This window comes from Stegodyphus dumicola, chromosome 9 (assembly GCF_044657685.1).
Source record: "Stegodyphus dumicola isolate Sdum_Otavi_A_Nest chromosome 9, ASM4465768v1".
NCBI lineage: Eukaryota > Metazoa > Arthropoda > Arachnida > Araneae > Eresidae > Stegodyphus > Stegodyphus dumicola.
The window spans coordinates 182,704,479-182,717,205 of NC_140776.1; the positions used below are offsets into that span (position 1 = coordinate 182,704,479).

Consider the following 12,727-nt stretch of genomic DNA (forward strand, 5'->3'; position numbering starts at 1 on the left):
ACTTTCTCTAAATATAATATTTATCAGCAAACACAATAAGACTTATTTCTATGGAACGTACATTATTACCATTATATAATCAGAAAACTGCTTTACAAATATTGCTTAGAAAGCTAGATTTGAAACATGATTTAATTAAATTGGAAGAGAATAAGGACATAGCAAAATTTAATACTAGGCAAAAAAGCAACTTCAGTCTGGCCTTGATTTTGTATAAAACGCTATAGATTTCGAAGGCCATCAAACACAGGTCCCTCTTCTTCAACAGCAAAAAACGTTTGGGAAAAAAAATTTACAAAACATTTTTTGCTCCTGAGGGGCCTGTGTCTTATCACCTGCGAAATCGATATACGCATAATATACACCAAACTAAGGTCACTTTTCTTCCTAATTCTCATTCTTTTAATTACTTTTAAGTTATACAGCATGCATAGAAAAGAATTCATTTATTATATACCTTCTGCGCAGTATATATTTTCAAAACAAATACTTCCATTATTTTTTTTATTTCACTTAAACATAAATCGTAAGCGCATATGACTATTTAGAATAATTTGTCATAAATGCGAAATATTTTTGGTGATGCAGCAGTTCACAAATTAATGAAAAAACACACGCATTCGGATAATAACATGTAAAAAGAAAAATAACCAGACCGTTACATTTTCTGACTTAAGTTTGTTTATGTTAATGTTTCCGTTGAACAAATCTTGCAAATAATTTCTGACAGAGCAAAGAACAATAGCACTACATACTGGCATGTAAAATAATTAACAATTCATGCAAAAATTCATATAGTTAAGTTCAGAACCAAAAATAACTCCCCCCCTATGGTATTCTCAGATTTAATTTGTTTAGGTCACAGATATTACTGATGAAATTTTGCCACTTTGCCATTATTTGGCCACAAAGAGGAAAGAAGATAAAGCACTTTTAATGGAGTTCGGAGATGAATCAAAAATCATGCAAGAAAATGAAATACATGTTTAGTATAAAACACACATTAAATGATAACTGTAATCTCATGCTTGAAGGGTGGTTAAAATAGCAAAATCATCGAAGCGCTGCGATAGATTATTTCGTGCTCATTGTGGATGAGCGAATCACTTTTTCCGTTACTCGGGCAGTAACACGAGAACACTGACCTGGTAAAAAACTGCATCCTTAGCCGTAACCCTGCAGCTATAGGGCGAGGCACTAGGGCCACCTTCCCCTCGAATCCTGGCACTGACTTCTCCGCTATCCGAACTGACCAGTAATTTATCCGCATCCCTAATCCGGCGGATCAGAAGCATCCACGAAGAAAGAGGTAGCCACACCAGAAAACGAGTCTGTAATGTTTTTTGTTTAGTTCTGCTTTCCAGCCATGCGGGTTAGTGCACCGTTAGATGGGAATGGCAGACCCAAAAACGTGAATCTTTTCCCAAAACAGGGTTACCGTAAACAGCGTGCTTGACGCGAAACGCGATCGCGCCAACGTCGCCAAGTGGACGCCAATACCTTAATGATTTTGGTAGCCACTTTTAGCCTGATACTGTATTTTCATCGATTTGTCTGAGGATGAAATCTCTTTTATAAGCCATCCCTCGACTTTCAATGAACATCCGAGTCACGCAGTTTTTGATCCTCCGAAAAAAAAAAAAAAAGCTTTCACTATGACGAACATTTTTACGTCTGGACTTTGGAACAATTCTTTTGCTGTAAAGCAATTAATTATCTTTTTAGTTATAATTTTGAAGGATTAAATATTATATTTCCTTTAAAAAATTACAAAAAGAGTCTCAAGAATGGAATGATGACTTAAATTTAAAAAAAATATTTATATTTACATTCGAAACTGCTCAGTGTAAACAAATTTCTTTTGTCAGTCGGCATAGTGATGTAACAATCAAACGTTAAAACTTTAATCTCCTTATATGAGTTTCCGCTTTCTTTGCATAAAAGAATTTTCCATAAATGGTACGTGCTGTTAATTTTTATGAAATAATAACAAATTCGACCTAATTTATCCCATTCACCACCCATTTTGGTGCAATCATTTTACTTCTTTATTTTTAATTGATCTATTTCCAAAAATATTAACATTTTACAAATTTAATGAATAAATTTACCTGATAATGTTCTGAAACTGTGACATAAATCGTTTTAAAAGAAATTAGAAATAATATTACAGTTAATTAACATAAATAAAGCTACTTTGGCAAGCAAAGTTATGCCCACAAAATTGAACGCCTGAGAATACTACTCATAAATACTTTTATCACATAATTTTTAATTCAATTATGCGTTATTTTTTCTCATTTTTTACCCGAAACTTGCTTTTCACTTACCCTACCTTCGACGAAGTTCTGTCGACCAGTTCTAAAGTAAAGTTTTTTTATTAAAAATTAGGTTAGTATACCAAGTAATGTAAGTAATACACTGAAAATATCAACATTCTTTAGTGACCGTGTTTATATCCCCTTAAACAATGATGTAAACAAAAAATCAAATATATATTAATTTCGATACATCTAACTACAATATATTTAAAAATCAACTACAAAATCAGAAAAAGGTTACTTTTGGCGTACAAAAATAATTTTATGACATAAAACAATTATTGCTATCTCTCTGGAAATTTAAAAGTATTTAATGTTAACAAGTATAAAAGCCTTAAAATTGGGGAAGAGCAGCAATCTGACCTCGATGTGCAGATTTGGATTTAAAACACCTGATAAGTTTAAGCGAAGCAGGTAGGATTTAAGCTTAAGGTTTAGTTCTCCAGAAATTTAAAGACAGAGAAAGTAAAATGTCCTATTTAAGATGAGCTATTCAAAATGGCAAATTCAAATGACAGAATCAGATCTTCCTCCGATATTATTTCATTGTAAAATAATGCTAGGATTTGATCATGACATTTGTTCTCTCATTTAACAAAAAAAAAAAAAAAAAAACTGAACGGTTCAAGGCATAGCTGTGCATTTATATCACTAGATTGAATGTGAGCATGAAGTTTGCAATACTTTTGCAGGACACCAAACATCCGTATTAAAAACAATAAACATTTTCAAGAAATTTCTTTCGAAATGTTTACAAAAAATCATTCTGATACATTATATAATAAATACACGTCCTACGATACAGGAAAAAAACAGAAATCGGATTCCTGAAATATATTTTTAATTTTATTTTTTGAATTTGCCAGTATTTGTCAGCACATTATAGAATGCAAATGCTACTTTGATGTGTAAATTTAACCTACTTTGCATCCTTAAGCAGCAATGCGACATGTGAAGACAAATGAAACCACCTTATTAAGCGACTTCCACGTGCTGCTAATGTCTCCCCCTCCCCCTAAAAATCGCTTCGTCGTCTCATTCAACCCGAGGTCAATAACCAGCCTACATTTCTCAAAAGCGAGATTAAAAGTTATCCCCAAATGGGCGATAAAAAGCAAAGTTAGCAACCCATCGATTTTATCTCGGAGACTCAGTCAGCGGTTGTTGACCTCCACGAACCATAATACTTTTGTTTTACAATGACGCCGCTGGATGGCGCTGCTCTGGCAACAAGGAAGATGGAGATAGTCAAAAGAGAAAGGGAGAATTCTTATCCGAGAAGAGGAAAATGATGCCCTCGCACTATGAACTCGGACAAGGAAATCGAACTTTTTCGAAATTATCTGATCATTCTTTCACTTTCCAGTTAACAGGTACTGAATCTCAAAATAAAATGTAACGGAATACTGATTGGCGAAACTAGCGATATTGAAAGGGTTCTAAAACCGGTAATTCATTGAGAAATTTCGCAATTGAGAGCTATTCTGGGAGCTTTCGTTGAATCAAACGACATACAACTCCCTCTATTTCAGTTACAACGGTCATCCGTTTATTATCCTTTCTCTCTCTCTCTTTTTTATTTTTATTTTAGCTCCAAAGTGGCAATTTGCCCTGAAAGACTATTAATTTCGTTCTGGCATTTTGCGTCGAAAACTTTAAAAGGCTGTATCACTTTTCAAATCGTTGCCACCATATATTATCGCCCTGCCTTATATTTAAAGAAATAAAAGAATGAAGAATCTGCATAAATGTATGTATGTTTTTCGCATTGTGATAAAACAACGGTACCTAAAGCCATCAAAATTTGAATAACGTAATCTCCCATAGATATGGGCATGTGAAAACCCTAATTTGAATTTGAAACTTGTTTTATTATCGATTTCATATTTTATAATACTTCAAAGAATTTTTGATTAAAAAACTAAACTATTTCAAAGCGAGCAATGGCAACACTGTTAAAAAAAATCTAAAGCTCACGATTCTCTGTATCGTAAATTCTAAAGATATGGTCATTTAAAAATTAATTTGCGGTATTGCTGTTGAACTGAATTTTATAGTTTGAGTACGTAAAAACATGATATTTAATAAATAAAGATAACACATAAAACTTAAAAAAAATGCTCCTTTGGACGTAATTTAAAATCTGAAATCTTTCAGATTACATTTATTTATTAAATATCACGTTCTTCGCACTTAAACCATAAAATTCAGTTCAACAGCAATATCGCAAAATAGTTTTAAAATAAGCATATCTTTATAATCTCCGATACAGACTCACGCGCTGGAGATAAAAATGTTTTTTTTCTGTACAACGTTGCCATTGCTCGCTTTGAAATCAAATCAAAAGTTAATCAACAATTCGTAAAAGATTTACAAAATAGGAAATCGATAATAATATAAATTCCAAATTTGAAATTTGGGTTTCCACATGCCCATATTCGTAGGAGGATTACGTCATTCAAAATTCGATGGCTCTATGTACCGTTGTTTTATCACAATGAGAGAAGTATACATACATTTATGCAGATTTTTCATTATTTAATTTCTTTAAATATAACACAGGGCGATAATACTTTGTGGTAACAGTTTGAAAAGTGATTCGCCGTTTGTAGTAAAACGACGCTAAATCGCAAAACGAAAACAATAGTCCTTGAGGAACAAAGCCCCTTTGGACTAAATAATAAAGCTGAATGGAAAATAATGAAGCTACTAGAATTTTCGTTTTTATGATAGAACAGTTTGAAAAATCTACTAACAAGATGATAAACAATAAAAGCCAGATAAAACTATAATCTTGAGATCATAAACATGATGAGTTCTTTTCTTTTTTCCCGGAAACAAGCCTAAATAATAGATTAAATATCACAATGTTGAGAATTTCGTACAACGTATCTCTAACAAATTAATGATTCTATGATACACGGGTTACAGATTCTTTATAAATAGCATAAAATACATATTTAAATTCGCAAATTTTGAGACACATCTCTGATAATTCGCGATATAGTGATTGAGAAATTATTTATTTATGATATACGACATGAATATTTATTCAAAAACAGCGGAAAATACCAGGAGATGATCTTAAAATGTTCTGCGTTATTTTTAGCTTAAGTTTCGGGGAAAAATGCTTCATTAAATCCAGTTTTTCTACCAACTCATTTCCAACGGAAACGACAAGGCTATAGCAGGGGTTATCAGCCGGGGGGGGGGAGGGATTTCATAGCCTCAGAAGGGGATGCGGTCAGCATTTTATTTACCCGTTAAATATTCAGTTCTCAATTATTAATATAAAAAAGTTATTTTATTCAAGGTTTAGTGTTTAGCAACACTTTCATGTATTTTTTTTGTTTAATTTACAAAACAAATTTTAAAAATAATTTAAATTTAAATAAATGTGTACGTATTTTTCAAATTTTGGAAAGGACGGGAAAGGGGGGGTGAGTCTTTAGAGATGGTGAAAAGGATGTTTTGGGAAAAAGAAAGGTTGAAAAACCCTGGTCTACAGTAATTAAAGTAAGTTGTAAAGTTTCCACAATCTACCTTAGATTTTAGTCACACCAAAGCAATATTACAGTTTCTTACTTTAGAATGGGCAATTCAAGGTTATTTAAGCCTTACGACATTTTTGTAACCCTGGTAACGACAGCCGCAAAAGATGTTGAACCCCCCCTCCCGCACATACACTTCATTTCCATTTAGCACGTTTCGCACCGAGAAAAGCGCAAGAAGGAAGTCTGACTCAAACTGCAGTCTAAAATGAAACGGAGGAGAAAGCGCTACACGGGAATGACAATATGCGTTACAGTCATAAATGAGGGAGGGTTATATAGACCTTGAAGCGCCAGTTTTGAGGTAATAGACTATAGCGACTGGCATAGAATGTGTCATCAAATTTTCCTGTTTAGACATCGTTATCCCGAAAATCATTCTAGATATCAGGAAAAGAGCCACTGCAAATTTAAGGGGTCTCTTATAAACATAAATCTCACAATGGATCCAAGCCAACTCGTTTGCGGAGGTTTAGATATTGGAAATTTACCAATATATTCTAATTCTAGCAATTTACGTAACTGCCAGCACTCTATAGCGGCACTCTAAATATGCGGCGAGCCGAAAGTTCTCTCGTATGGTTTGGTGGAAGGGAAGAGACACCCTTGGACCCTTTCCCCCTTGTGCTCTCCATCAAAATTGGAGGTGGAACTGCAGCCATATCTCCCTTTCACCTCAAGGTCATATTTTTCTAGTTTATTTTGATAGACATGCGACAAATTCTTTGACAGATTTTAAATTGCCGTTTGACAAGTTTACAAAATTAGTACAAATATTTCACAAGCACTGTACAACTATTTCATGGGCGAATTGTAGCAATTTATGCTAAAAGATCGCAGTGAAACACGATTGCATAGGATTATGTTTTAGGAAAAGTATACAACACCTATTTGCCTAATACGTTTCTTCATTCCCTACCATTTACATCTCGAAAGAAATTCAAGATCAACAGATTTAAAATGCCCCTAGCAAAAGTACTGCAGTCACACGAACCCGTATGCAGTTATCTCATTATGACTGAAGTGTAGGTAGAACGTGTTGCAAATATTATTAGGTGCTTCGGAGTAAGAACCATTACTAAGTAAGATCTAAACTTGTTCTGCTAATTTATTTTGTATGTATATAACTTGAAATTTACTTATTCTAGCTCATATTTAGTTCAGTATGTAAAAAACATGAAAAATGTTATATTGCTGCAGATTCATTCCCTGTTTTTACAAACGTACATTTTTCACACGTTTTGTTTTACTTAGTTTCCCTGTTTGTTTGCCTTTTTGTTTATTTCAATCAAACCTTGAAATCAATTTCTGACTTCCTTCTATCAATATAGATAATCTTCCTTCTATAATTTTCTTGAAATTTTTCACACAGACATATTTGCAATGACAATACATTAATGTTGATATTTTCCTCACACATCTTCGTTTAACGATCAAACAAATGATCGCAAAATTTTTGTCATTCCGATAGAAATTAGAAAAAAAAACACCCTTTCTAAACACGTTTGTGGAATTTCTAACATTATTTGCCCAGTTCTGAGGGTGTTTCAAAAAGCGTTCAATTTTTTTTATATTGTTACGAATTTTCTATATATGTAAATGATTTTAGCAAAATCATATGTGAAATTGTGGTATTTTTTGTAAAAGGTAACATGAAATGCTGGAAAGAATCAAAGCTGTGCCAGAAAAATTAGATTACAGGGGCAAATCTGTTTAACATTGAGGTAAATTGCTATCTTGCTAAATTGGCGAGATATCGCCAAGCTAATGATGGTTTTGCCGCCAAATTTCACGACAAATTGCCAAACGTTGCCAAACTTGGCTACCATTAGGCGAAATTTTGGTTCGGTCTCTGTATAAAACAGTAATTGATTTCTATATGTAATTGTAACCGTATCCAGTCCAGTAGAACTAAAATAAATGAAATAAAATAAAAATAAAACTTTTTGAATTTCAAGATTTTAGTTAAATTCACTAAACCTAAAAAATAATAATTTTTAGCTATTGTAATATTTTTGATCCTGTGCGACTAAAAGTAAAATTGCGAATTCCTCATGTACAAACTGTATTAGGATAATAACAGAATTTCAAGGAATAGTAGCAGTGCCAGTATAGAAATTATAAATAGAAATTATGACATTCATTCGTTTAAATTCTCCTTGACAATCTTGGTTTAAAAATCACTAATTCCTAGCAGCCCCATTAATTTATTTTTAGTGGTACATATAAACAAACAATATTACCACAGCTAAAAATTTTCTTTTAAATTTTTAATATGTTTAAGATAAAATAAAAAATAACTACGTGAATACATAAGTTTAACCACGTGACCTTTTTGAATGTGACAAGCTAAGAATTCGAATGAAATTACAGGTTGAACCGCAAAAAAGATACCTTCATATTAATGAACCAAACATCGACGTTTTATTAATTAAAATTCTACAACGCATTCATCTACTTAAAGGGAAACTATTAATTCATTAATTTCTTTTTAAACCCAAGACAGCCGTAAACGGTGATCTGAAGCGATATCGGACGAAATTCTTGGAAGGCAAAATAAAAACGTAATGACCTATTAACAACTTTTGACCTAAAATTATAAATACTTCCATCCATTTAAACGATCAGGCAAGTGTTAGATCCGCACGTGTTTGTGAAAGTACAAGATCTGGCGAACGCTTCACATGTAATTATGACACTTAAAAACGTCTCAGACGAGCCGACAAGACAATGCGATAAAAAAAAAGCGAACTCTTGATAGAACTGGCTGGCACCAAGCCAGGTGCTATAAAAGGAAAATAAACTAATAAACGCAAGAGTAATTTATTTCGTTCTACACAATCGTGCAAATTAAGATATATCATTTAGAAAATTCAACTTGACTTTTAAGGTATGAGAAACAATGTTCTCTGGGTACGTCTATATAAAGCTTTAACAGAAACACTGTCAGGACTTGTGTTTCTCTTGATTTGCTTTGGAAACATGAATGATCCTGAATAGGAACAGGGAGCTTACTCAAGCTATGTTCAAGAAGGTGTGAAGTAGACGACAAAAGCAGGAAGGGTATACGAAACCCTTTATTTTCAATACTTTACAGGTATTTTCCGAACTTCGGAATACAGAGACCAACCACTTGTGGTCTGAACGTAAGAATATAAAAACGACTAACTAAAAGATAACTTTGAATTAGTATACAAATGCCTAGCACTAAGACTGACCTTTATTTAAAAAAGGTACGTATGTAGTACGCCGAGCTGATAAAACTACGATACGTCTGCAAATGTCAAGAGGGATAAACCTCTGGCCTTAAAGGCAACCAGCAACCGAGTGAAAACTCGTAAAACTACAGTGGCAAGCGGCTTGCTTCCTAAAACTCCTTCTATCTCTCTCTTGGCAAAAAGCCACAACTTAAGTATTTGGGCGTTAGCAAGACAATTTGCATAAACAAGTTAAAGCATTTAATTTTGGCCGGAAGTAGAAAATAAGAAGTGATAGTACAGTTTTAAAATAAAATAAATGTTAGTAAAACTTAGGATTCTTACAACACAATATGAGAGTAGTATAGTTGCGGAGGAAATGTATCCAAGATCAAACACAGTCGCATGCACACACACAAAAAAAAAAAAAAAAAAAAAAAAAATCGTTCACTGTACACTCTATCATCTTAAAGAGAGAAAGAGTTAGTCTGATGCATGTTCATTAGGAAATATTAAGAGTGGTTACAACATAGGTGTAAAAGGTCTGCGTCTAGGATCCCCAAATTTTCTGTGAGTTCCAAAATAATCCTAAATGCTCATAATATAGTTTCCTTCACCATAAAAATACAAAGAAAATGGAGGTTAGGGACTCTTCAAAGAGCACAAAGCCTGAGCTCCTGGGGCTTTGTGCTTCGGGCTTTGAGCTTTCGGAGGCTTCTTAGAGGCACCATAATGATTTTTCAAAGAATGAATTAATAAGCATGAATTAAATCCTATATAATTTACGCTCAGTTTTCTTAAAAAGCTCATTTTTAACTTCTGTAGACTTCGAGGAGGAAGCTAGTACGCTGGAACTTGATGTTCTTAGAGTTCCAGCAGAACTCCAGAGTGACAATTCCAACAAAACGTCGTCTTCAGGCTGCGAGAGAACGAGAGTCTTCGTACATTTTAAGGGGACTTATACACCTTAAACCCCTTATGATCTTCGAATATGTGACTGTTGCAAGAATTGAGATAACTTATTTATTTTAAAAGCAATTACTTCCAACGTTTTACAGCTGACTACATAATATAGCTGCTTTTGAAAATAGTAACCAGAAAGTTTGTGTTGCCACAAATATTTTTGTAATTTAATCCTTTTTGTAACAAAATATTTCGCCATGTTTCCACCTTGCGCGCATTATATTTTAAAAATGGCTAATGGTACATACTTGAAATTAGATGGAATTCTTTATATGGGCACTACTTTATATGGGACTATTTCAGAAAGCAGCTATATTATGTAGTCAGCTGTAAAAAGTTGGTAGTAATTGCTTTTAAAATAAATAAGTTATCCCAATTCTTGCAACAGTCACCTATTCGAACATCTTACGGGTTTTAAGGTGTATGAGTCCTTTTAAACAGTACGTACGTCTTCAGGCTGCGAGAGAACGAGAGTCTTCGTACATTTTAAACAGTACGTAGTGTTTGCCATCTTAAACACCCCCAGCTACAATAAGTAGTCGCAGTTAAACACACATCATATTCATGGCTTTGAGTACAGTGACTCTTGAAAATTTCCGTACGCTGTTTGGCAACAGTCAACACTGATTTGACTGACTGAACGGAAGAAAAATATCTGCTTTGTTTTCTTAATGCTTTAAATATTTTCTAAGCTTTGTAGAGACATTAGTTTTTTTTGGGGGGGAGCAGGAGAGGTGAAAAATGAGCAATGCCCTCGACGAGACTCGAACCACGGACCTATCGAATACGCGTCGAGCGTGCTGACCACTACATCACGATGGCATGCTAACAAGGCGGGAGAAATACCTTATAACTTACATTTAAACGTAATTTATACAGAGGCTGTTCACAAATTTTTTAGACGATGTATATTGTATTCACAAAACTAAATTACGTAAAATTCTTGCGTTTTAAATGTTCTGTTTGACATCCCTTATTCTGAACTATCTTTCGACACCGCAATTTCCAGGATAATAATGCCTTTTGAAGTGGCAGAAGAGGTATTCTATCCCATTCCTCCCGAACAGCTTTCCAGAGTCCTGTTAGGGTTTTGGTACAACGTTTGGATAATGCAGATTTTAAAAGTCCGAAAACACAAAAATCCAAAGGCAACACATCGGGAGATTTAGTAGGGATATCAGTGAAGGGTATGGCCTTAAAACCAGTTTTTTGTTCCATTTCTTTTAGGAAATTTACAGTGGATTTTGATGTGTGACTGCTAGCTTTGTCCTGATGGAGTCTCACAGATGGATGGCACTGTGGGTAAAGCGATGGTATTTCGTTCAGAAAAATTGGCGATAAAATATGTTCCTGATAGTATTTGGAGTTAATTGTGACATTTTTTTGCACTCTCTTTATTTTTAACTTGTCATTTTAAGAAAAATCAGCAACAATCATGAATCCCTTAGAAAAACTTTCTTTCGATTCTTTGTACCATGTACTTAAATTTTTTTCTCCCCTTTTATGATAATAAATGGCGCTTTTTTGTTACAGTCATTTAAATACACCCATGCTTCATCTATTGTGACAATTATTTTCCATTTTACTTTGGATAAGTGTTTCTCATATAGAATTCTGCAGCGTGTCCTGCGTTGAGCGATATGCTTTGGAAGAAGACGATGCACATTGCGTTTTTTCGCTTTCTTAAGATTTAAATCAACGTTTATCATTTTGTTTACAGTGGAAACCGAGCATTTTAATGATTTTGCAACTGTCCTTTGACTAGGGGGATTTTCTTTTAACATTAAACAACGTACCTTTGCAATAGTCGAAGATGTCCGTTTTCTCCTTGGATACTTGTTTGGAATTTTTGTCCCACTTGAGGCTCCAATTTGACGTTTTTTTCCTTTCTTGTTGATGATATTACCTATCGACGCTTTAGATATCACAAATCCATGACTCTCACATAGTTTTTGGATAACGGAGTATGTATATTTCTCTTCGGAAAGAGCGTAAATGTAGCCTTCGAACAACTGCTTTGTTAAATTTGCCATGACGATAATTTTGACTTTTAAAAACATAGTACAGTTGCAATTACTTCTTTTTCAGCAAACGATTTTTTATTACCGCTTATCAAAATCGTCTAAAAAAATATGCGAACAGCCTCTGTATGTAATTACATATAATATTCAGTCTCAATCGATCTGCACGACGAAACGTGCTTGTTTAATTTATTCTGGAAAATCAGCTAAGTTGAAGGCTTCAGACACTTTTCCCTTGACAAGTTCCGTGTGGAGCCTTGAACGAAGTTAATTGACCACGTTTTTATCAATCATTTTTTTCAGTATTTTGTAAATTGTTGTGATTTTTTCAGGTACCAATTTTGATTTTGTTGTATAGTTTTTCTTGTTTAATAAGTAGGTTATTAAGCGCACATTTATTGCTTTAACTTAGTTTTGTACTTTAACTTATTTTTGTATTGAATTAAATGCATAAAATAATGCATAAATATTTATACATTTATTATTTATTTAAAAATAAATAAAATAATAAATGCATATTTTATTTTATTTATTTTTAGCGTATAGTAATTTATACGCTTAAAATATATTATTAATTAAAAAACATGTTAAATCATTTTAGTTTTTTCCTCCTTTGTATTTGTTTCATAATTTTTTCCTTACTGTATGATATAGCTATATTTCAATAAAAAATT

At 33.3% G+C, this 12,727-nt stretch overlaps 1 protein-coding gene across 4 annotated transcripts in view; it reads right to left on the reverse strand.

Annotated features, from left to right (window-relative positions):
* The window catches only part of LOC118187135 (hormone receptor 4-like), a 310,713-nt gene that overhangs the window by 88,755 nt on the left and 209,231 nt on the right, over window positions 1-12,727 (reverse strand). Inside the window, exon 1 of one of the 4 annotated variants that reach the window (XM_085824436.1) lies at window positions 1,146-1,389. The exons of the other annotated variants lie outside the window; for them this stretch is intronic. The gene's annotated coding sequence lies outside the window, so the exon portion shown is untranslated. Of the gene's footprint in view, window positions 1-1,145; window positions 1,390-12,727 lie in introns of those variants that run through there. 4 annotated transcript variants of the gene reach the window in all.